The sequence below is a fragment of the Hylobates moloch genome, unplaced genomic scaffold, assembly GCF_009828535.3.
Source record: "Hylobates moloch isolate HMO894 unplaced genomic scaffold, HMol_V3 SCAFFOLD_12, whole genome shotgun sequence".
Lineage (NCBI taxonomy): Eukaryota > Metazoa > Chordata > Mammalia > Primates > Hylobatidae > Hylobates > Hylobates moloch.
Window position 1 is genome coordinate 20,315,024 of NW_026652287.1, and position 24,795 is coordinate 20,339,818.

The 24,795-nt window shown below is 44.1% G+C and overlaps 1 protein-coding gene across 1 annotated transcript in view; it reads right to left on the reverse strand.

Moving 5' to 3' along the window:
• RPH3A (rabphilin 3A) overlaps positions 1–24,627 on the reverse strand; it is a 319,863-nt gene extending 295,236 nt beyond the window's left edge. Inside the window, exon 1 of the mRNA XM_032168616.2 lies at positions 24,544–24,627. The gene's annotated coding sequence lies outside the window, so the exon portion shown is untranslated. The remainder of the gene's footprint in view (positions 1–24,543) is intronic.
• Positions 24,628–24,795: the final 168 nt, after the last annotated feature.

Consider the following 24,795-nt stretch of genomic DNA (forward strand, 5'->3'; position numbering starts at 1 on the left):
TTACCATCCCGTGATGCACTCCAGAAGGCTGAGGCTCAGAGAGGGTGAAGCCACTTATCTGAAGTCACTGGGATAGTTAGTGGCAGAAATGGTGTGCCTGTTAACCACTATGCAGGGGGCAAAATCAGGACAGCTGTGTGCCAAGTCTCTCCAACCCCTAAGAAAGTTTAAGAAACACTGCATTTAACATTTTTTTAATATCAGTTAGAGACGGGAAGGGTGATGGGATACCACTAACATTTTGCTTTATACATGGTTGTATTTATTCTATTTCAACAAGCATATATTTTCTTTTAAAGTTAAAATTTTTAAGTCCCAAAGAATATCCAAAAAATTTGGTGAGCAAGTTGAAAAATATTTCAAGCTATAACTAATCCATTTATTCAGGGCCTTCTGAATAAACCAAATTCCTACGTATCAAATTGCAACAGTAGCCTGTGCCCAGGGCAGGGTCAATACAAACCCTGGACAACTTGACAGTAGAGGTTCTCACCTCAATTTATAAAAATATTAAAATGTAACCACATAAAATATAGAGAGAACTGGGGGTTGAGTCACCATTGAGTAGCTGATGCAATGTTACGTTGTGTAGGCATGAGATGAAACATGTATTAATTTAAATTCAGTTTTATCGTTTTCTTCTTATATTTCAGAGGCTACAACTTCTTTCTAGGATGCAAACATTCCCACAGGCCCTCATAAGGCTTATAAGCACCCAGCACTGAGCCTCGTGGTGCTGCATGGATAAACCAGCTGCCATCTTGGCCACATGAATTGAAAGTTAACTTGGTCTTGCTACACACACACTACAACTCATTTTTCTATTCTTCCATGTTGGTCCTGATAATATGTCAAAGCCAATGCAGCAGGCAGTGTGGAAAGATGCTGACAGCAGAATGCTGAGCAGACAAATGATTAATGGCTGCACTGTGGAACAGAGAGGTTAATTACTGGCATCTAAGATATCTGAGGGGAACATGTTACACACCCATATTACCAATTAACCTCACACCTAAAAAAATCATAGTCTGCAATTAATAGAAAATGACTGTCATCCTAATTACAAGGTCTATACAAGAGGCCAGTATTAGGCAAGGAGACTTTTTTTTTTAAAGCTCTTCGTGGCTAGTTCCCTAAATTTTTCAGCACCCTTTCAATGAGTTATGCTTAGATTCCATGCCGTTCTTAAAGCTGTCCCCAGAAATAGTAGTTGCTGCTGCTGCTGCTGCTGCTATTGGTAACTTTTATTAAGCACTTATGATATGCCAGGTGCTGTGCTGAGTACTTTGTGTGCATTATCTCCTTCCTCCTCCCACTTCACTTATTCATGACCCCTGCCTGCTGCAATTTTTCATTTTTCAGTCTCCACACTTGATCTCTAGGGTTTTACAGTCTAAGGAATTCAATTTTACCAAGTACTCTCAAAAGGGGGTGGTCTGTCTAGACTCAGATCAGCCAAACTCATAAGAGTATGATGTATAAATCAGATGGCTGATTTATTGATTCCATTGAAAGCCAGAATCATTCAGGGGGACAAAACATCACCTTTTTCACTAAGCACGTTACTTCCTATTCCGAATATATTCGGGAAGCTATAGCCCACACTACTGATGTCCCTATCACCTTTCTTTGCACACTGAATTGACAACTTCTGTTTTCTGGCTTCCCAAGCATGCTAAGTCAGTGGATAGAGCAGGTCAGAAGTGTCAATGAGATAACACTCCTTGTAGCTTTCCTCAACTGATGGATGACTGATGTGAACGAAGAATACTTCCTCACGCGCACAACTTTGCACACCATGCACGACATGGCAGTATGTTCAACCTAGCCTCCCAGAAGTCCTCTGCAGGATTGAGCACGGTTGCCCTCAGCAACTGTGGTGCCCTACTAGTGCTTCATGGAATTACCCACCAAATAAACTCTTGCACTCAAAATCCTTGTCTTGGGGTCTGCTTCTAGGAGAACCCAGCCTAAGACAGAAGTTATTCGTAGTCATGGAATCACAGTCAACTGGACAATCATAATGTTGGGTCGCTCCATTCTAGGGATTTGCCTGATGCATGAGTCAGCTTCTCTTGCCTATAGGTCTAGGAATCCTCTTTTCTGGACAGTTCTGGACACATATGCTGACCAGTCTATGCTCCTTCTGTATGAGACTTCTATAGAGACTTCCATAGAGTCTCAGTTAACAGTCTCTCTTCAGAGGGCAACCAGATGTTCATGCTTTTAATTACAAACTTGTTTCATGCACCTTCCTGACACAGTGGAAGTCTCTGGGTTTCCCAAAGTCATCAATCATATACATACTCCCAGCCAGGATTGGGGATAGGTCATTTACTTTTTTCTTTTAACATAATTTTTTTTTTTTGAAACAGGGTCTCACTCCCATCGCCAAAGCACAACCACATCTCACTTTAGCCTCAACCTCCCAGGCTCAGGTGATCATCCCACCTCAGCCTCCCAAGGCTGTACTCCCAGACTTGGGACTACAGGCACACACCACTATGCCTGGCTAATTTTTTTGCATTTTTAGTAGAGATGGAGCTTTACCATGTTGCCCAGGCTGGTCTCAAACTCCCGGGCTCAAGTGAGCTGCCTGCCTCAGCCTCCCAAAATGCTGGGATTACAAGCATTAGCCAATGCAACTGGCCTCTTTTAATAGATTTTTAATGACACAAATAATACATTAAAACATTCCCTTTTTTATAAGAATTAAAACGAGACAGATAAAGCTCAATTCCCTCTTGAACACCATCTTTTCTCAACAATCACAGTTCCCTCTCCTCCTCCCCAAAAATAACCACTGTGTCAGTTTGGTGTGTACAGTTCCAAGCTTTTTCCTGTGATTTTATGCAGATATATGAAGTCATGGAAAAAGTTTGGGTGGGAGAAGGTTAATGTGTCTTCCTTCTGTCCATATACTACACTAGCAACAAACAGTAGAAAAAAGGAAATGTAAAATGCAATGCCATTTACCACAGAATCCAAAAATGTTAACAACCTAGGAATAAATTTAACAAAAGATGAGCAAGACCTCTACACTGACAACAACAAACATTACAAAAAGGAGTTAAACAAAATTTACATAAATGGAGAAATGTCCCATGACCATGGATTGGAAGATTTAATATTACGATTTTAATTGTCCCCCAAATGGTTTATGGATTCACTAGAATCCAAATAAAAATCTAGGGTCTACTTTTATTGAAGTTTATTAGCTGATTCTAAAATTTATATAGATATGCAAACAACCTAACAAAAATCAAGCAATATAGAAGAAGGGTGGAAAACTTAAACTACCAGATTTCAAGTCATACTCAAAGCTATAGCTATTAAAAATATGGTGCTATTAACAAAATAATAGACAAAAGACTGATAGAAAAATACTAAGTCCTAAAGCAGAGCCACACATATCCAGTCACCTGATTTACAATGAAGGCATTACTGCAGTTTGAGAGCACAGGAAGGGGAAAATAATGGTTGTTTGATAAATAGTGCTGGATCAATTGGATATCCATGTGGATACTAATAGAAACCAAAACTTTGACTCCCTACCTTACACCATACACAAAAGTTAACTGTATAGAGACCATATGACCTAGGCAACATCATGAGACCCCATCTCGACAAAAAATTTAAAAGTTAGCCAGTCATTGTGGCACAGGCCTGTGGTCCCAGCTACTCAGGAGGCTAAGGTAGGAGGGTCACTTGAGTCCAGGAATTCAAGGCTGCAGTGAGCCATGATCATACCACTGCACTCCAGCCTGGGCAAGAGAGCAATGTCCTGTCTCAAAAATAAGAAACAAAAAAATGAAGAGACCATGAACATATTTAACAAATTATCTATCTTGCTTTTCTCACTCAGTGATGTTTTGAGAAGCTACCCTTTGTCCATACATACCAACCTACATAACTGTTTTAATGGTGGCCGAGTAGCCCATGCCAGATGTGTCATGGTCTATGGAGCTGTTCCCTTCACACATGTCTATGTATTCTCTCCAGTACTGTCAAAGAAATGGAACTGCTGCAGCATAGGAGCTGGGTCATTTTTTTCAGGCCAAGTAGAACTTCCATTTTTCTTCCAAATTTCATTCTCAGTTAGCATTGGTATCGTGTGGTTGCCCTCAGGGAGGACGGAAATCAATACTCTACCCAAAATTGGCTTGAATGCCAAGAATGATGATGCCACATATGCACCAAGAGTATGGAAATAATCATTAACTCACATAATGTTTCTTTCTGAGAAGAGCAGGAAAAACACCCAAGCTGGTCTGGAATGGCTTGAGCAAAGGGAGGGGCAATGGCTTTGGTTTTTATTGTGGTTAGGGGGGTGGGGTTGAGTGATGGTCCTGCATGGGTGGGTGAACTTCTCCACCAATGCCAAAAAAGGTAGTGCACAGGATTTCTTATTGGCTTACCCAGATATGGGGCAAAAGGGGAAGGAAGAGGGAGAGGGCTTGGAAGTTGTCAGTAGTCAAACATTCAAAAATGGAGTATCTCAGCTAAGGGAAATATTTTGCTGCATGATTACATACCCTCTGGATCAGTAAATAGTCACTAATTGATTATCATAGGCTCTGGCTTTAGCTTATCATGTCAGGTTAGGCTAGGTTATGCTCTTGACTCAGTTTCCCCATCTGAAAAACCATTAAAGAAAGCCACCAAGTAAGAGATATATCTAAGCTGCTCACCGATCTTTTTACTGAGCATTTACTAGGTGCTAAGTACTATTCTGAGAGCTTTTTCATGAATTAACTCATAGCCATGTAAAAACTCACTGAATTAGCAGTTATTATCCTTATTTTACAGGTGAGAAAAATGGAAGCACAGAGAGGTGAAGTGATTTGACAAAATTACATAGCCAGTAAGTGTGGAAATGGGACTCAAAACCAGGCTGTCCAGACCCAGAGCCCAAGCTCTTAATTACTATGCTAGGCTGTGGACTCCTTCAGGAGAGTGACAAATGCCTGTTTCCACTATGCTGTGCAACTCCAGAATCAAATAGAATACCACGTGAGTAATGCCCTCTAGAGTTGTGGAAAAGTTGGGTCTTGCATGCATCAAACACAATGCCTGGAATATAGCGAGTGCTCAATGAACATTGGTGAATTAATTAATCAATACCCTTATGCATAATAATAATAATAATAATAAAGTACCATTACATTATCTATGAAGATACAAAAACCAATACAATAAAATCAACCAAAGAGCTCCAGCTCACACATTGGACATTATTTCAACCTCCCACATCGATAGCAACTAAAGAGAAATTCCCCAGTACTAATTAGACTGAGAGCTCCATGAGAGCAGGAACCGAGTCTGTTTTGTTTTTGCTGGAACCCAAGGACCCCAGCACAGGGCCTAGCATGGAATACTCACTTCAAAAGTATTTGCTGAAAAATGGATGGATAGTTGGACAGAAGATACTCGAATGAATAAATGGAGGGAGGGATTATTAGATAGATGATGAGATGGGTGGATGGAAGGATGGATGGATGGATGGATGATTGTGTAAGTGGATGGAAGAAAGAAGATTGCATAAATAGAGAGATGGGTGGGTAGGTATGTGGGTGGAATGAGCAGTTAAAATTATAGACTCTGTAGTTAGACTGCCTGGGTTCAATTCCCAATTCTGTCAATTATTCCAGGAAAATAGATGGAATAAGAGGCCAGAAGGTGACCCAAAAGTAGGCCCAGAAAAGGAATGAGAAGGTACTTTGTGAATGAAATTGTGGAATACTAGAGCCAAAAAGAACAAATTTAATCAAGCACCCTTTTGGACAAATGAGAATACTAGAATTCAAAGAGATAAAACTACTGGTCCAAAATAACACAACTGATTAGAGGCAGTACTGAAACAGAAGTCTAAGTTTTCTGACTGTCTTTATTCAACCAACAAACATATATTGAGCATTTACTATGTACCAGGTACTATACTAGGTGCTGGATATACCATATTGAGCAAAACAGACATAGGATCTACTCTCAGAGCACTCAAAATCTGAAGGGAAGTAGGTGTTATATGGGGGAAGTACCAGGAGTTAGGGGAGCATATAACAGTGACAACTAATCTAGTCTAGTGATCAAGGAAGGCTTCCCTGAGGACGTGGCATTAAAGTCAAGGCCTAAAGACAACTGAAAAGATGGATAGGAGTCATTCTAGCAGAACCACTCTTAGATAGCTCTATAACTCCAGGATAACTGTCTAATCTCCCTGGACCTCATTTTATCTTTAGATGTGGATAATAATTAGCACAACAGATAGCACTCAACAAGAGTTGGTTCTCCTTTCCTTCCCAGGAAGGTGGTCTTCCAATCTAATGCACCATCTATGAGAAAAACAGTAGGTATATGTATAGTCTAATAACACAAACCATAATTGTTCTTTTATTCATTCTGTAATATTTCTTGAGCACTGGCTGTCAAGAGCTTTTCTAGACATGGATGTGCAGTTACTACTCATCAATTCTAATAGAGAATGTATCAGTCAGGATGGACTAGGTTCTGCTGTGTAACAAACACACCAAAATCTCACCAGCTTAACACAACAAAAGTTTACTCCTCCCTCACAGAGTCTGCTGCAGGTCTAGTAACTCAGAAATCCAGGTGTTTTAATCAGCTCTGGCCGCTATAACAAATTAGCATAAATTTAGGCAGCTCAAACAGCAAACATTTGTTTCTCACAATTCTGGAGGCTGAGAAGTTCACAATCAAGGTACCATCAGATTGGGTTCCAGTGAGCATCCCCTTTCTGGTTTACAGATGATCATCTTTTCCTTGTATCCTCACATGAGCAGAGAGAGAGAGGCAGCAAGCTCTCTGGTGTCTCTTCTTATTAGGGCACTAATCCCATTCATAAGGGCACCACTCTCAGGTCCTAATCATCTCCCAAAGCCCCATCCCCTCACCTAATGTTGGGGGCTGGAATTTCAACATAGAAAGTTAGGGAGACATAATGTTCAGACCATAACACCAAGTTCAAATGATACCCTGATTCCACATTTTCACCATGAGGCCTTCAGACTCCATACAGCAGAAAAAAGCACACAGAAAACTCACAGAGACTTTCCCAGGCTTAAGCCTGGGGGTGATGTATGCCCCTTCTGCTCACAGCCCATTGACAGCAATGAGTCGTGTGGCCCCGCTTAACTACAAGGGGCTGGGAATGGAGAAGTGCCGGGACCACCTGAGGAACATTACTGTCTCTGCCACAGAGGAGACACACACTCAAGTCAGCACACAAACAAGGATATACAGTCGGCCATCAGTGTCTGCAGGTTCTGCATCCACGGATTCAACCAACCACAGACCGAAAATTTTCCAAAATAAAAACTAATACAGCAGTCAGGGACAGTGGCTCATGCCTATAATCCCAGCACTTTGGGAGGCCGAGGGGGCAGATCACTTGAGGTCAGGAGTTCAAGAACAGCCTGGCTGACATGGTGAAACCCCATCTCTACTAAAAATACAAAAATTGCCGGGCATGGTGGCGTGCACCTGTAATCCCAGCTACTTGGGAAGCTGAGGCAGAAGAGTCACTTGAACCTGGGAGGCAGAAGTTGCAGTGAAACAAGATCACACCACTGCACTCCAGCCTGGGTGACAGAGACTCAATCTCAAAAAATAATAATAACTATTTTAAAACAATACAGTATAACAACTATTTTATTTTAATTTTAGTCTATTTATTTATTTATTTTGAGACCAGGTTATGAGACTGGCTAATTTTTGTATTTTTGGTAGAGGCAGGATTTCGCCATGTTACCCAGGCGGTCTTGAACTCCTGGCCTCAAGGGATGCACCCACCTCAGCCTCCCAAAGTGCTAGGATTACAGGCATGACCCACTATGCCCAACCAACAATACAGTATAACAACTATTTACATAGCATTTACATTGTATTAGGTATTTAAATAATCTCAAGATGATTTAAAGTATACAAGAGGACATGCATAGGTTACATGCGAATACTACACCATTTTACGTCAGCGACTTGAGAACCCACAGATTTTGGTATCCAAGGGGGTCCCAGAACCAACCCCGGGGATACTGAGGGACGATTGTAATTACCATAGCGATGCGTGCCAGGAAGTTTTTAACTGGATGACCTGGCTCGGGCTCCTGAATTAAGACTTCAGAATGCAGCAGACACAAACATAAAACCACAGATGAAAAGAAATAAATGGCAATACATCACAGACTGTCTCAAAGGCAGGAGAGGAGTTCTACTGAGTTATCTGTCCCTGCAGTCTAGCAGTATCCAAGCAGTGATTTCATTTCTGAGCACAAATCACCAAAACAATGCAGAGTGCAGAAATGGAGCCACACAATTCCCATAGCATCTGTAAGAACAGCCCGGCATGGCATCATACCCAGGATTGATTTACTCGATGCCATTCTGAAAGTGAAAAGTTCAGCACATCACAGCCTGTGCTTCACCGGTACTGAAGTTCAACTCAAAATAAAACTTACCAGAGGTCTCCAACTCAAATGGCTACAGGGACTACTAAATGAGAGAAGTGACCTCATGGGACAGGGAGCAAACAAGGAGGCACATGCCCATAGAATGGCGCTCTGCAGGACCAGCGCAGTGGCTGACACACACCTGCAATCCCAGCACTTTGAGAGGCTGAGGTGGGAGGGTCGCTTGAGGCCAGGAGATCAAGATCAGCCTGGGTAACATAGTAAGACCCCATCTCTTAAAAAATTTTTTTAATTATCTGGGTGTGGTGGCACACACCTGTGGTCCCAGCTACTTAGGAGGCTGAGGTGGGAGGATCATTGAGCCCAGGAGTTTGATGCCATACACCTGTGGTACCAGCTGCTTAGGAGGCTGAGGTGGGAGGATCCCTTGAGGCCAAGAGTGCAAGACCAGTCTAGGCAATATAGTGAATATAATGAGAGTCCATCTCTACTAAAAAAAACCCAAAAACTAAAAAACACTTTTCTAGAATTAGCTGGGTGTGGTGGCACATGCCTGTATTTCCAACTACTCTGGAGGCTGAGGCAGGAAGATCACTTGAGCCTAAGGTTTCAAGGTTGAGCTATGATTGCACTCCAGCCTGGGCAACAGAGTGAGACCGCATCTCTTAATTAACTAATTTTTTTAAAGGTGCTCCTCAATATCACCTAAGTGTTGCTACCTGGGATTAGTTTTAGATTTTAAGAAAAGTGGAAATCTGGAATTTTACGTGAGATTTCTCAATTTTTAAATATAGAAATTAAATAAAATTATTTCAAACACACTTTAGGTTGAACAAAATATAACTGCCATTCAAATTCATCCAGTGGTCCTAAGGTGCTCTGTTTCAGCTCTAAAACAATGCAGCCCTGAGCCTGAGCCAAATCTGAGTCATCCCGTGAGCCATTTCCATGACACTGGGCCCTGATGTCCACCCCACTGGGGGACTCATGGAATGAGGAGGGGCTGTGCTATCTTTGTAGGTTACGGAAACAACATGGGCTTTCCGGTATTCTATGGCTTATGGGATTCTAACACCAGAGAGAAAGGACCTGCTCAAGGTCACTGGGTGAAAGGTGATTGAGTCAAGACTGGAATCCTCACTCAGCAGGGTGGTCTCCGAGGCTGGTGGCTGCAAGAGCTCAGTGGAAACAGCCACACTGAAGTGCCACTCCAGCTGTGCCACTCACTGGCTCTGTGACCCTAGGCAAATCCGTTGTCCTCTCTGAGCCTGTTTTCTCAGTACTAATGAGTGAAAATCATAGATGAAGAAATCAGTGTCATGTAAATGAAATCAGTTAAAGTCTATGATGCAAGCGGTCCAGAGCCTGGCCCCATTATTATTTTCTTTTATTTTTTTTTTTAGATGGAGTCTTGCTCTGTCACCCAGGCTGGAGTACAGTGGCATGATCTCAGCTCACTGCAACCTCCCCATCCTAGGTTCAAGCGATCCTCCTGCCTCGGCCTCCCAAATAGCTGGGATTACAGGTGTGCACTATCACGCCCAGCTAATTTTTATATTTTTAGTAGAGATAGAATTTCACTGCGTTGGCCAAGCTGGTCTTGAACTCCTGACCTCAAGTGATCTGCCCACCTTAGCTTCTCAAAGTGCTGGGATTACAGGCATGAGCCACCACAATTTACTATTTTTTCATTCCACAAATGTTTATTATGCATCTTCTGTGTTCCACTTACCAGGGATACAGACAAGGTCCCTGCCCTCATGGAGCAAATGGTGCAGGGGGCAGGGGAGACAGACAAGAGACGAATGAACAAATGGATTTATAAAGTATTCATTGTTGTGATTAAAAAGAAATAAAGCAAGCCAGAGATGGCTAGAAAGTGAGAGGAGGTGTAATGTTAAACAGGTTGGTCAGGGGAGGTGTCAAGTACGTTGAGACCTGGAGGAAATGGGAGAGCCAGGCAAATCTCCCAGGGAAGAGAATTCCAGGCTGAGGGAACAGCCAATGCAAAGGTCCTGAGGCAGGGCATGTTCTTAGAGATGTTCGAGGAACAGCAAGGAGGCCGTGGTGGTTGGAACTGAGAGATTAAGGGTTGTTTTTATTTGTTGCGGGAGCAGAGTTGAGGACAGATACTAGGGATGGGGAGTTAAATGGACTGAAGTCACCAGGAATTTGATTAGCCCTAAGGAGGAGAGAAAGCACAGTTTATAAGAGGAATCCTGAGAACAAAGTTGAGAGGCAGGAATAAGGTGGGCCAGTGAGCAGTGAGGCCTGGGCAGGAGCTTTGGGTGTACCAACCCTCCTGGGTTGGCCCCCACTTCCCCCTCTAGCCTCATCTCTCAATAATTCTACTAATTGCCCCCTCTACCAGCCTGGTCTTCTTCCTTCATCCATACCAGAAACCCTGTGTTTCTCCTGCCTCAAGGCCTTTGCATATGCTGTTCCTCCTGCCTGGAACACTCTCCCTGCTTCCCCCAAGAATCCCACTCCTTTCTCCTCACCCAATTTAATCTCTGTCCAACCTTCAGATTTCACTTTAGGTGTCTGTACCTCCAAGTAGCCTTCCAGATTCTCCCAGCTGAATTACAGCCCCTTTAGAATGTTCCTGGTACCCCTGTGCTGCTCCACATGTCACACTGTGGTCTAATTGCCAGGTTACCATCTGCCTTCTATGTCCACTGGCTTCTTGGTAAGGGCAGAGTGGGATCTGGGTTCAGTTCTACACTCACAGGCCCCACACCCCCAGAAAACAGGCTTAACTGGCCTTGGAGAAGACAAAGTGCAGCTGCTGAGAATGCGGTGGAGACAGAGAAAGAGCGAGGCAGGAGGGCTCGCAGGATCTAAATAATGCACCCAGGCATTGAGCGTCTCTTTGAATTTGAGTTTATATATTGATATGATTTGGCTGTGTCTCCACCCAAATGTCATCTTGAATTGTAGCTCCCATAATCCCCACATGTTGTGGGAGGGACCCCGTGGGAGATAATTGAATCATGAGAGCAGGTTTTTTCCCATGCTGTTTTCATGATAGTGAATAAGTCTCACAAGATCTGATGGTTTCATATATGGCAGTTGCTCCCCTGCATGCACTTTCTTGCCTGTCATCATGTAAGACATGCCTTTGCTCCTCTTTCACCTTCCGCCATGATTGGGAGGCCTCTCCAGCTATATAGAACTGTGAGTTCATTAAATCTCCTTTCCTTTATAAATTACCCAGTCTCAGTGTGTATTTTTTTTTTTTTTTTTTTTTTTTTTTTTTTTGAGACGGAGTCTTTCTCTGTCCCCCAGGCTGGAGTGCGATCTCGGCTCACTGCAAGCTCCGCCTCCCGGGTTCTCGCCATTCTCCTGCCTCAGCCTCCCGAGTAGCTGGGACTACAGGCGCCCGCCAACACGCCTGGCTAATTTTTTGTATTTTTACTAGAGACAGGGTTTCACCGTGTTAGCAAGGATGGTCTCGATCTCCTGACCTCGTGATCTGCCCGCCTCGGCCTCCCAAACTGATGGGATTACAGGCTTGAGCCTCCGCGCCCGGCCTCAGGTGTGTCTTTATTAGCAGCATGAGAACAGACTAATACATCTACATTTCCACAGTCCACTCCATTTAATGGCATGCATAAAAGGATTGTTTTTGTTCGTTCATTTGCTTAACAAATATTTATCGAGCAACTTAATTGTGCCCAGCAATAAAAGGAACGATAGACATTATAGAGGCACTAATCTCAATTCCATATACCTCAGTTCTCTCAATGAAAGCATTCACTCAGCCACCTCGATGTGCCTAGCATGAGCAGGAAACACAGAACTGTGAAAGGCACTTTCTTTCCTTCAAGAAGATTATAATCTAGATTTTTGAAGAGTTCACCTTGTAAGAAGGAGTCGAAGCCAAGAACAAACCTCCAACATTCACCGAGGGCTCACAGTGAGCGAGGAGCTCTGCTGAGCGCTTTTATCCATTGTCTTAGCCTTCTGCTCAGCCTCCCATGCACCCACTCATTCATTCAACAGATGCGCCGTAAACTTTCTATGTGCCAAACACTGCTCTAGTTCCCAGAGGTTCAGCAATGACCAAGACAAATTCTCTACTCTCACATAGATGACCTCTATAGAAGGAAACAAACAAAAAATAAATACACAATATAAGGTCAGGAAGTCATAAATGAGATAAAGAAAAATGAAGCATAAGGGGCTGTGATGTTGTACAAAAACCTGAATGAAATAAGAGAGCCAACCACACAAGACAAATGTTCCAAGCAGAGGGAACAGCCAGCACAAAACCCTATCAGGTAGGTTACTACCATTGCCACCTCCCAGATAATAAAACTTGACTAACTCTAAGACTCAGAGAGGTTAAGCAATTATCCAAGATCACATAGCCGGGAAGTGACAAAATTCAGATTTCAATCCAAGTCTGATTCCAGAGCTCATGATTGTCATCACTATGTGATACTTTCACTCTCAGAAGAACTGTATTGACTATGGATTTGCCTTTGCACACTGCACTAGCTATATCCTAAAGAAACTGATACATATTTTTATTACCTTTCTCTAAATATTTCATAATTTCAGTGTCATTTCCCTTTGACCCAAGAGTTGACTCAATGAGGTTTCAAATTTCCACAAATCAGAAGGGACTTTCGTCTTTCTCAAAGGAAACAAGGGTTAAATCAAACTCAGTGGAGATGATTCACAATACTTATGTTGCATTTTATAGTTTATAAAGCACATGTATTCTTCTTCATCAAAACCCAATAAAATGAATTAGATGGGAAAATAGCCTTCTCATTTTACATAGCTCAGAAATGTAAATTCCTAACCCAAGAAGAGACAACTACCAAGTGGCCAAAATAACTTCACACTATACCCTACTGCAGCTCCATAAGGGATCTACCATGTAGAATTTGATGCTCAACTCCTGAGATATATAGGAGATGGTATTGTGTGGTAGTGAACAGTAGCCTCTGAAGTCCCCCTGAGGTCCAAATCCTCATATTCCCACTTAGAAGTTGTGAATGTCTTCATCTCTCTATGCCTCAGTTTCCCTAACTGTAAAATGGCCATAAATAGTAGGACCTTCTTCATAAGATTGTTGGGAAGATTACATGAGGACATGGTTTCCATCATTCCTAAAATGAAATACAAACACCTTACTATGCACAGGGCCTGTGCAAAGTCATAGGCAAGGCTGCAAGTGACCTGGCCCCTACCCCCCTGTCTGCACACTCCCTCTAGCTTCATTCCCCTGCTTGATCTTCTTGTAATACTCTTAGCTTATTCCAGCCTCATAGCCTTCACCCTTGTCATGCCTTCTTCCTGGAACATTTTCCTCACAAATCTCATGCCTTACTCCCTCACTGCATCCAGGTCCTTACTCAAATGCCTTTTCAGATGGCCTGACGTCCCCCTTCCAGTATTTCTGTCCCCTCCCCACGGCTATATTTGCCTTCACAGCACTTAGCACAACCTGCAAGTTACTTATTAGCTAATTTGTGTATTGCCTGCCTTCCCTGCAGGTAGAAGAGTCCCAAGAGAACTGGAATTTGGTTTATTTTATTCATTACTTTGTCCCCAATACCTCCAGCAGCTAATAAATCAATAGTGGTTTTATTAACACAAGCGTGGAGGGCACAGCACAGGGTAGAATGGGGAGAACTCTGAGCTCCTCACCTGCTACATCACCTGAAGCAGCTCAACCTTTATACGACACATCAGATTTCACTGGGGAAGAATTTCACGGATTTTTTTCTTCTTTTTACATATGAAAAGTAATCATATGGATCAGACTACCAGCATCAGACATACCTTGAGGCACTTGCTAAAAATCCCCGGTCCACACCTCCACCTCCTTGGTCCCACAGAATTTCTGGGGGATCCAAGAATCTGCATATCAACAAGCCCCTGGGTAGTTCCTAATTAAAGTTTGAGTTCTACTTATCTAGAGGGCTCTTGGTCCTTATTGAATCTCAACATCAGGATTTGAGGTGTGTTGATTCTCTAGAACATTCCTTTTGGCACACAAGTACACTGCCTGGCCATTTTAACCAACTTTTTTTTTCTTTGAGACAGAGTTTCACTCTGTCGCCCAGGCTGGAGTGCAGTGGCACAGGATCTCGGCTCACTGCAAACTCTGCCCGCCGAGTCCAAGCGATTCTCCTGCCTCAGCCTCCCGAGTAGCTGGAACTACAGGCACGCACCACCACGCCCGGCTAATTTTTGTATTTTTAGTAGAGACGGGGTTTCACCATGTTGGCCAGGCTGGTCTCGAACTCCTGACCTCTAATGATCCACCTGTCTCGAACTCCCAAAGTGCTGGGATTACAGGTGTGAGCCACCGCACCCAGCGTAACCTTTTCAAGAAACAGGACTCAATGTGCAGTGATGAGGCCATCCAGGTTTTCAACTGGGAAGTCTCCCTTAGTGAATATCACTATGTGGGAAATCATCAGAGAAAACTTGACTGAAACTGACTATAATCAACTTGATTGGATTGAAGGATGCAAAGTATTGTTCCTGGGTGTATCTGTGAGGGCGTTGCCAGTGGAGATTAACATTTGTGTCAGTGAACTAGGAGAGGCAGACCCACCCTCAATCTGGGTGAGCACCACCTAATCAGCTGCTGGCGGCTTCGATAAAAGCAGGCAGAGGAAAGTGGAAGGACTACACTGGCTGAGTCTTCCGGCCTGCATCTTTCTCCCGTGCTAGATGCTTCCTGCCTTTGAACATCGGACTCCAAGTTCTTCAGCGCTTTCGGACTCCTGGACCTACACTAGTGGTTTGCCAGGGGCTCTTGGGCCTTTGACCGCTGACTGAAGGCTGCACTGTGAGCTTCCCTACTTTTGAGGTTTTGAGACTCAGACTGGCTTTCTTGCTTCTCAGCTTGCAGACAGCCTATCGTGGGACTTCACCTTGTGATAGTGTGAGTCAATACTCCTCAATAAACTTCCTTTATATATACATCTATCCTATTAATCCTGTCCCTCTAGAGAACCCTGACTAATACACTGTCCCTCTGCACACGTGCACACTTCAAAGCCTCAAACAAACAATAATTGGCTCCCCTTGGCGTTCTCAGTTTTGTTCATTCCTTCCCGGGAAAGCCACTTCACATAAAGCGGAAGTAAGTAATTTAAAGTTCCATCCTTAACAACAACTGCAGGAGCTCTTGCCGCACTGTGAGACCATCAAGGGTGTGCCCCCACAGAGCAATTCTGTCCCTGGACTTCTGAGCCATCACACCCAGGAATGACGCCTGAGGTCCCCACTCCTCCAGAGGCGGCCCCTGTGTTTGGACCACAACCCCAGCCTGACACAGTTAATTGGATCAGAAGTAGACCATGTGACCCTGGCTGGACCAATCAGATTCTTTCTCCTAGATTGAGGCAGGTGTTAGTTCACGCTCAAATATCTGAAAACCCAGCAACTTCCGGGGCTCTGGAGCGTAGAGAACGGTGTCAGAGTGAGAGGCATGATGTTGCCAGGAGTGTAGATATGAACAGAAACATCTGGTTCCCTTGCTCCTGCTCTTGGGTTCCCTGTGGTGTCCAGATATTCTTAACTCTATTCTCCTTATGTGTTCAACCTTCATTAAATCTATTCCCGAAGAGACCCCAAAATACAAAGTCTCAGATATTTACATGTGAAAGACCCAACAGGGCCTGATAGTTTTTGTGATGCTGCAGACTTCTTTGAACCTTGGTTTCCCCGTTTTCTGCAGCCATAATTGCTTCTGAGTCCCCTCCCACCAACCCAGGGTCAATCAGAGAATCTTAAGAGCCTCAGAGTCCATAAAGACTCTATAATTTAGCCCTTTAACTTATGTATTTTTTTTTTTTTTGAGACAGGGTCTCGCTCTGTCACTCAGGCTGGAGTGCAATGGCACGATATCAGCTCACTGCGACCTCCACCTCCTAGGCTCAAGCAATTCTCCTGACTTGGCCTCACGAGTAGTTGGGACTACAGGCATCTGCCACAACTACCTGGCTAATTTTTGTATTTTTAGTAAAGATGGGGTTTCACCATGTTGGTCAGGCTGATCTCGAACTGCTGACCTCAAGTGATCCGCCCGCCTAGGCCTCCCAACATGCTGGGGTTACAGGCATGAGCCACCGCACATGGCCAGCCCTTTAATTTTGTAGATTATAAACTGAGGCATGGATATGGGATGTAGTTTGCTCAAGGCCACACAGCAATTGAATAGTAAGGCTAGAAGAGGAACCCAAGTCTCCTGGCTCTTAATGCAGAGCTGCCGCTAGACATTAGGGAAATGCAAAGGATGGTTCCTTCTTCCTTCCATCCCTTTATCAATCTCCTCCTTTTCTTCTATTTTTTTTTAATTACAGATGTTTCTAGGAGGGCGAATATGGGGGCAAGGAGAGGAATATAGTGCTTCAGAGGTCAAACTCTTGGATAAAGAGAAACTTGGCGCAAATCCTATTCCCTATCTGACCTTGAGAAAAGAACTCAACTTTTCTGTGCCTCAGTTTCCTCAACTGCAAAATGTTGAAAATAGTGACTTCAGAGGGGCTGTTGTAAGGATGGAATGAGACAGTGGACAATACCTGGCACTATTGAACAAACTCTTAAAACAGTAGCTGTTATTATTGTCATTGATGATAATGTCATTATTAGCCACGCAGACAAAAAAATTCAATGAAAATTAGGTCATACCTAAAAGAAGTGAGGCTGCAGGCGAGTGAGGACTTAATAAAGCATGAAAGTCAGAGTTACCTCCCAGCCACTGTCCTCCCTCTGACATACAGTCAATTCAGTTATGGGAGGCAAAGTAAGTTTTAATTCCAGGGAAAATTCACGAAGCCACCCACCCAGCAAGTTTCTGGGGCATTTATCCATGTTTGCCAGGAAACACAAATAGAACCATTGAAAGAGCCATAAACTCAAGGAAAATAAAAAGATGGAGAAATATTCATGAACAAAGATATGCATCACAAATAGCCATAAGAGAAAAGCTGGCATCAACAAAAATGTCTGCCAAACAGAGAGTGGTTATGTAAATCCAGACATGACCACTCAATGAAATATTACATACACATTAAAAATGTTGTTCGTGGCCAGGCTCACACCTGTAATCCCAGCACTTTGGGAAGCCGAGGCAGGTGGATCACTTCAGCCCAAGAGTTCAAGACCAGCCTGGGCAACATAGTGAAACCCCATCTCTACAAAAAATATGGTGGTGCTTGCCTGTAGTCCCAACTACTTGGGAGGCTGAGGTAGAAGGATTGCTTAAGTCCAGGAGGTCAAGGCTGCAGTGAGCTATGATCACGACACTGCACTTCAGCCTGGGCAACAGAGGGAGACTCTATCTCAAAAAAAAAAAAAAAAATGTTTTTCATGGCCAGGCATGGTGGCTCATGCCTGTAATCCCATCACTTTGGCAGGCCAACATGGGAGAATTGCTCAAGCCCAGGAGTTGGAGGCTGCAATGAGCTACAATTGCACCAGTGCACTCCAGCCTGGGTAACAGAGTGAGACCCTGTCTCTAAAAAATCATCATCATCATAATGTTCATGAAGACAGGCAAGACACAGAGACATGCTTAGGAGGAAATAAAAAAAGGATACAAAACTGTCGTGCATAATATAAACGATCATGATGTGTGAAATTATATATCAAAAAAAGACAAAGAAAATTGCCCCAAAGTGTTCACATTGGTTCTTCGGATGATGGAATTGTGGATAGTTTTCACTTATCCTTTTTTGATTTTTTCCAAATTGTTTAATGAGTTTGCCCTCTTCATAACAAGAAAAAAAAAATATTAAAATTGAAACGTTTGTTGGTAGGTGTGTCAAGGAATCTTAGATCTGGGAAAAACATTAGAGGTCATCTGGTCCAAAATGTCTTATTCAACGGAGAAAGAAAATAAGCCCAGAGAAGCTGAATAACTTTCACAAGGTCACGTAGCTGGTGAGCAGCAAAAGTGGGACTGAACACGTGTGTCTTCAGTGTCAGTTCAGCTTTGGTTCAAGCACAACAGATTACTAACCCAGGCATAGTATAGAGGGAAGGAAAACTAAACAGAAAGGGAAATGGGAAAGAAAGAGGGAAAGAAGGCAGGAAGGGAGAGCAGGAGGGAGAGAAGGAAAATCCTAAAACACTTCCCAAGCTACCTACTTCTTTTCCCCCCAAATATTTTGAGTCATTTGTGGACCTGCTCATTTCCATAAAGGCTGAATAATCTTAATTTTGTCAAGACTCTTAATACAGTTTGGCTGTGTCCCCATCCAAATCTTAAATTATGGCTCCCATAATTCCCACGTCATGGGAGGGACCCAGTGGGAGGTAATTGAATCATAGGGGCAGGTCCTTCCCATGCTTTTCTCATGATAGTGAATAAGCTTCATGAGGTCTGATGGTTTTATAAAGGGGAGTTCCCTTGCACATGCTTTCTCTCTGGCCTGCCACCATGTAAGACGTCCCTTGCTATTCCACCGTGATTGTGAGGCCTCCCCAGTCATGTGGAACCATGAGTCAATTAAATCTCTTTCCTCTATAAATTACCCAGTCTCAGGTATGTCTTTATTAGCAGCATGAGAACAGACTAATACAACTCTGCTAAACATTCTTCCTCACTAATATTCCCCCAAGGTAAGAAAACTTGCAGGAAGTAACCAAGGAACAATTTTTGCCTTCTAATTTAATTACCACAGTTCTTGTCTATTAGAGTACTCACGAAGAACTTGGATTTAAATGTTCCCCGCAAAGCCAGTGTGGAATGCAGTGGACTCGGTATCAAGAAAATTTAATTTTGAATGTCAGTGTAATTCCTACAAGAAAACACTCTTCTGTAATTTACCTTCCCAATCCATTAGTGCTTTGACAGTGTAGGGATTTGATATTTTAGTCACATCTTGCAAACCAATCTGCACAAATTGGTTCATGAAAAGACTATCTTGACTAAACTACATTAAAGTGCAAACCAGCTAACTTCCCCAGCTCGCCCCCGCCCTCAAATACTGTATACAAAAGACAAGACAGGCCAGGCACGGTGGCTTACGCCTGTAATCCCAGCACTTTGGGAGGCCGAGGTGGGAGGATCACGAGCTCAGGAGATCGAGACCATCCTGGCTAAAAAGGCAAAACCCCATCACTACTAAAAATACAAAAAAAAAAAAATTAGCCGGGCATGGTGGCAGGCACCAGTGGTCCCAGCTACTCGGGAGGCTGAGGCAGGAGAATGGCACAAACCCGGGAGGCGGAGCTTGCAGTGAGCCGAGATCGCGCCACTGCACTCCAGCCTGGGCGACATTGTGAGACTCCATCTCAGAAAAAAAAAAAAAAAAAAAAAAAGACAAGACAAAAGTGTCTGCTAAGTCCTTGGTTAAAAATGGCCTCACCTGGAGAGCACCCTTTTATAGTCATGCCCTTTTAAGAAGGGCATGGGAGATGGGAAAGACAGGGGGTGGGGAGATATAGAAAGACAGAGATAAAAAGAAAGAGAGTTTTTTATGTTAAATCCAAAGAGACGTGGAGAGAGAGGCAGAGAACAGAGACAAAATGGTTGAGACGAAGAGGCAAAGAGATAAAACTAGTGAATGAGAGACAGACAGGAAGACAAACTGACAGAGAGAGAAAGAGATAGAAATAGACACTGTATCTGTTTTTGTTCCTCTCTCTATCCATAGCACCCTAGACAGCCCTTAGCCTATAGTAGAGGCTTCTTGTATATGTGTTTACTTCATCAGCTAATTAATGAGTCGGTGAGAGAGTGAATGAAATAACTGGAAATATGTCAAAATCGAGATTAGAAATATGAAGATGGGGGAATGACATAAGAAACAACTTGGCCAGTTATGGTGGTGCACACCTGTGGTCCCAGCTACTCAGGAGGCTGAGGCAGGAGGATGGCTTGAGCCCAAGAGGTCAAGGCTGTAGTGAGCCATGATCACACCACTGCACTAGAGCCTGGGTGACAGAGTGAAACCCTGTCTCCAAAAAAATTAAAAAGAAGACAGAAAAGAAACAGCTAAGGGAGTTGGCAGTAGTCATCTCTAGGGATGGACCAGGAACAGAGGAGCAGAAACTAATATTTTGTTATAAATATGTTATAATCTGACTTTTAAATTATGTACTTGTATGACTTTGATGCAATACAGCTAATCTTTTAAACAAGATCATAAAAATTAAACATAATGGCTTTACCAGAATTTTTGTTTAATACAAGAGGAAAGATGAAAAGGAGCAAGAGGAGTTTTCCAAATGGTGAAAATTTGGGAAGAGAAGATGAGGGAGGAGGCATTCTGGAGGGCAGTTCATGAAGTTCAAATGATACGGGTGCCCACAGATTAATTCTGAGAAAAGTAATCCCTGGGATACTTTGTTCTGAAAGGTCTGTTTGAGCCGTGCTTTGGGTGAAGCCAGCTCTGCCGCTGTGGTCGCTATGGGACTCAGAATCGGTGCTCAAGCCAAAAGCAGCCAATCAGGACATGAGGGGGAGACCACAAATGAAACTCTGCCCAATGGAAGTGCGACCTATTTGACAGTGGTAAATCCAACCAATCAGATGCACTCTTGGAAAGTATAAAAGACGCCATGGGATTGGGGGAGGCTGTCTATGAATCTCTTGAAATTGTATACAAAAAAAGTATGTGCTGTAGTTTCCCAGGCACGATAGCTTTAATCAGATTTTCAGAGGAACCTATGATGAAGAAAGAGGAAGAACTAGTAAAATAATAAATTTTTTTTACATTTTTTAATTGGAAGATTTCATGTAAAAAAATCTAGATTTCCAACTTCCCAAAACATACAGTAACATAGAACCTGTAATTTTTCATGGTAATATTGCCCAGAGCTGAGTTGCTGCTGCTCCTGTAGATGGAGTATGTGTTCCCGACTCACTATATTCCCACCACTCTTGTATTTTCTGGCTCTGTCTGCTTCAGTTGTTGACATTTCATGCTCGGACCCTGTAAGCAGTTGACTTTGCAACTCCTAGCTGTCAGAAAGTGGCTAGTTCAGACTAAAATGTAAGTGGTTGCTATGTTCACATTTTTGCAATAGGAGCTTATTGAACCCATCAATCCCTAATGAAGTTCATAGGGCACATCACTGAGTCCTTCTTGGGCCATGTTTTGGTTCAGGTAGAACCAAAATGACAGAAATCTAGTTCTGGCCATTCTACCTCCCAAAGATTTACAATCCTCTGTAGGATTTTCCCAGATTTCTCTCCATTCTGTTTTTGTTGTTTTGTTTTGGGTTGGTTTCTTAGGAAGTTTTTTGTTTTGTTTTGTTGCTTTTTGAAGACTCATTATTAGTTGCTGGATTCTGGCCCCCTAGCAAAAGGTGAAGTCAGTAGCACCCTTTGATTGACTCATACTCTTAAAAGCTTGTTTTCTTCCCAGGCTCTGAGGTAACAGTCACAGACAGCCACTATTGCTGGGGTCATGCTGCCAGAAACCCTGTTACCTTTGCATAATAAAAAGCTGCACTGTTTGAAACTGTCTCATGCTGGGCCCATTTTCCTAGCCGCTTGACACCCACATAGGGACAAAATGACTTTGAATTCAGGGGTGGCAGCGAGGAAAACAAAGGTGTCTTATGTCAGAGTCTGTGCTGCTCTTTATCCTACAAGCTTGAGAAGAGTGACTTCCATTATAACTCAGAGGGGAAGAGAGATTTCTTGCCTGAGGCGGGTGTCTAAGAGACTGAGTCTCTACTTTACTTGAGTTAATTACATTTGATTCAGTACTTCCTGAATATCATTATGTGAAATGCAGTGTGTGTGACATGTGGGGATACAAGAATGAGGAAGACAGAGCTACAGCTCCCAAAAAACTTGAAGACTAGGCCAGGCACAGTGGCTCACACCTGTAATTTTAGCACTTTGGAAGGTCAAGGCGAGAGGATTGCTTAAGCCCAGGAGTTCAAGACCAGCCTGCCTAACAAAGTGAGGCCCCATCTCTACAAAAAAAAAAAAAAAAAAATAGCTGGGCATGATGGTGTCAGAAGCATTTGAACCAGAGCAACTCCATCTTGAATAGGGGCTGGGTAAAATAAGGCTGAGACCTACTGAGCTGCATTCCCAGGAGGTTAGGCATTCTAAGTCACAGGATGAGATAGGAGGTTGGCACAAGATACAGGTCACAAAGACTTTGCTGATGAAACAGCATACGGTAAAGAAGCCAGCCAAAACCCACCAAAACCAAGATGGCGACCAAAGTGACCTCTGATCATCCTCACTGCTCATTATACGCTAATTACAATGCATTAGCATGCTAAGAGACACACTCACCAGCAGCATGACAGTTACAAATACCATGGCAACATCAGGAAGTTACCCTACTTGGTCTAAAAAGGGGAGGAACCCTCAGTTCTGGAAATTGCCTACCCCTTTCGTAGAAAATTCATGAATAATCTGCCCCTCGTTTACCATATAACCAAGATGTAACAATAAGTATAAGCAGCTGTGCAGCCCATTTCCAGAGGTGAGGCAGAATTGACCGGGGTTCAAGATGCAATGACCTTTTCATGTGATCACCAACCTGGTGACAGAGAAAAAAAAAAAAAAAAAAAAAAAAGAACATTTCTATTGAAAAAAAAAAAAATACAATAATTAAAAAAAAAAAGTTTTATAAGAGGGAATAGCTCAGGGTCCCAGGGCCCTGACAAGAGTAAGACCAGTGTGAACACTGTCATTTTTATTGTATAGCCACACCTTCCAAAAGAAAATTCTTCCCTCCACCCAAATTCTTCTCTCCACCAAATTATGTGGGGCCGGATCTGAGCTTCAGGGGTGTGAAAATAAGAACTTAGGGCTGGGTGCAGTGACTCATGCCTGTAATCCCAGCACTTTGGGAGGCCAAGGCAGGCAGATAACCGGAGGTCAGGAGTTTGAGACCAGCCTGGCCATCATGGCAAGACCCCGTCTCTACTAAAAATACAAAAATTAAGGCCGGGTGAGGTGGCTCAAGCTTGTAATACCAGCACTTTGGGAGGCCGAGGCGGGTGGATCACCTGAGGTCAGAAGTTTGAGACCAGCCTGGCCAACATGGTGAAACCCCATCTCTACTAAAATATACAAAAATTAGCCAGGCGTGGTGGTGCATGCCTGTAGTCCCAGCTACTCAGGAGGCTGAGACAAGAAATTGGACAGTCTGGCCACACAGGGTCTGCAATCCTGCCTGGCAGCTGTAAGTCTCCCTGGTGGGGCTCCTGGTGACCCCCACAGCTCAACTGCTCAGCACAGCACAGCCTGGTTAAGAGCCAGGACTCTGGAGCCGCCTGCCTGGAGTCCCATCCTGACTTGGCACTTGCTACTCATGTGATCTTGGGTAAGTTACTTTCACCTTGCCTACCTGTTTCCCTATCTGTAAAATCAGGGTCATCACAGGTAGCAAGTTCAGGGAGCGTGGTGAGGATTCAATGAATGAACAACTCCAGACAGCGCCTGGTGCGTAGTTGAAACCAGGTAAGAGTTGGGCCTATTGTGCATCTGCCTGGCCCTGTGTGCATCTGAGTTTGCAACACCTGGTTTAGGAGGTGAAATCAAAAGGATATATTGTCGGGATGGGGTTGGGGTGGGGGGCGGAGACGCCCTCTGATTAACTATGGAAACCTTGATCCAGGGAACGTGCTATGACCTGGAGTGGGAGTGAGGATGCGGGTAAAAATCAGACACACTGTCTCTCTAGTGCCCAGATTTCAGCACTTTCTGAGTTTCCCGTCTTCCTATCCCTTCGAAAGATCCTTGACCAAAGCCTGACGCAGGGTCCCAGCCGGCTCCAGGAGAGGCACACATCGAGCCTGGGTAAAAGTGCACATCGACACCCCGTGGCTACCAGAGAGGAGCTACCTTCGCCGCAGCCACCCCGCGACCACCTGTTCCCCTTCGGAGACTCGCAGGAGCAGCCACGTTGGGGGGCCTTGCCGGACCTGCCCCTCAAAATCCCAAAGGATAGCGTGGGTCCTGCGCCGTCTCCCCGCCCCCAAGTCCCTCGTCGCCCCACCCCCGGTTCTAGCGCATTCTCCCGTTCCAGCAGCCCCATTCCGGGAGGCAGCGTCCAGCGTCCCGGCCGCGCCCCCACGGGACCCCCCACGAACCCCAGCCAGCGCGTGCTGCAGCTCGGGAGGGCAGGATCTGATGACCCGCAGCCCCCGCCCGCCTTACCGGCCTGCAGCGTTGGTGGGCCCGTCCCTCCGCTGCCTCCAGCGGTGTCGCCTCTGCCACCGCTGCCACCACCGCGGCAAAGCCACCCGCGCGTGACCCTCGAGCACCAACACCACCCTTCACTCAGCTCTGCCCTTAAATGTGGAAACAGCCCACGATCCTCATCCCCCCACTAAAGGAAAGCTCAGAAAGGGTTAACAAGCCAAGATCAAGGGTTAGGAACACCACTGCCGCCTTCCTCCACCACCCCCC